Source organism: Etheostoma spectabile, chromosome 5 (assembly GCF_008692095.1).
Source record: "Etheostoma spectabile isolate EspeVRDwgs_2016 chromosome 5, UIUC_Espe_1.0, whole genome shotgun sequence".
NCBI lineage: Eukaryota > Metazoa > Chordata > Actinopteri > Perciformes > Percidae > Etheostoma > Etheostoma spectabile.
In genome coordinates this window covers 5248898-5250342 of record NC_045737.1, presented here as the reverse complement: position 1 = coordinate 5250342, position 1445 = coordinate 5248898, and the positions used below count along the sequence as shown (strand labels likewise).

At 44.2% G+C, this 1445-nt stretch overlaps 1 protein-coding gene across 1 annotated transcript in view; it reads left to right on the top strand.

Annotated features, from left to right (window-relative positions):
- fem1c (fem-1 homolog c) overlaps positions 1–1212 on the top strand; it is a 19585-nt gene extending 18373 nt beyond the window's left edge. The window contains exon 7 of the transcript XR_004332010.1: positions 1202–1212. The gene's annotated coding sequence lies outside the window, so the exon portion shown is untranslated. The remainder of the gene's footprint in view (positions 1–1201) is intronic.
- The last annotated feature ends 233 nt before the right edge of the window (positions 1213–1445 follow it).

The window sequence follows — 1445 nt, the reverse complement described above, 5'->3', positions numbered from 1 at the left end:
TAACACCTGATATCTTCTCTGGCAAGGCATCGTGGGAAGAATCTTTTTGCATGCCTTATCCACCCCTGGCAGTGTTCAGCTGTGATGTCTTGGCATGCAGCATCCATTGCATAAAGAAGGACATTTGGTCATGTGGACGATGGTCAAAACCTCCATCTCCAGGCTGAGAAAAACTCTCAATGGGGTTGAGGAAAGGATGGGTGTCAAACCAGGCTGTGATCGTGCGGGAATGGGGAATGCCACATTGTCCCCTGTGATCACATAGTTGGCAAGTGGTTCCCACTGGCCCCTTTCTACTCTGGCACCAGTCTTTCGTGCAGGTTTCTAAAACAGAAGAAGGCGTTCTGTGTTATAAGGGCCAATCTCACATTTATTGAGGAGTGCACCATTGTTGGAGATTGCGGCGCACATGGTGATGTTACCTCTCTCTGGCACGGTAACTGTGGCCCTTTTCCAACTATGTTCTCCCACGGCGGACACCTTTTCACCAAGTTGAAGCCAGCCTCGTCAAATAGAAATTCGTGTGGGACTCATTGGCCCCAATCCATGACTCTCTGAAAGTAATTAGACCACAGGTTGATGCAATCGCGTGCTGTTACTGTTATTATTGTATGTCCTAATGTAATCCAGGTTTATAGAGTAGTTTACAGTAATGACGTATTGCATAACCTACCTGGACGATTTGGTGACGAATTCTTTGATGCGTACTGTTCCTTTCAAAAGGAACTTTTACAGTTGTTTCATCTGACTCTGGTTTAGCTAGAGTCAGAGAAATGGTGTTATGCTGATTGCTGCCATGTTCCCAAGACAAGGTTGTCCTCTACAACTCTGGACTAAATGTCCAGGCATAAGAACTCTAATACTGTAAATGGTAATTTACAGTATTTACACTTGCTGTAGGAGAAGCCATATCCTACCTGTTGGTTTCTCTGAAAATACGGACAGTAGATGCCACTGTGTCGGCTGATATTTGACTTTCTCGTTCACCAGGCTCTCTGATGATAGCCTGTGGTTTATGAATGGCCAATGATTGTAGCTCTTTTTTGATCAGTTACCCTAGCTCTGTCCTTCTTTGAGCCCACCACGCATTCTAACTCCTCTTCCTTGCCTGGTATTCTTCCTCACCCTCGTGCAAGCATTTCTTTCCTTCTTTCTTTGTGTTGCTTTAAATTGTTCCTTTTCAGCCAGGACCAGCCCAAAGGTCCTCTTTCAGGACATGATTGTGGTGATTGAAAGAACCTCAACACAGTGTGCTTCCTAGATGGGAATCAGCTGTGATTTCATCAGTTGCTAGCTTCAATAAGCTGTTTTCATTAGCAATGGAATAGACAGGGAATATTTGTTTTTCAATTCACAATATGAATAGTTGTCTACTTTGACTTGAGCCTGTTAGGTAGGTTTAGAACATAGTGTTACAGTGGTGTGAAAAAGTGTTTGCCCCCTTC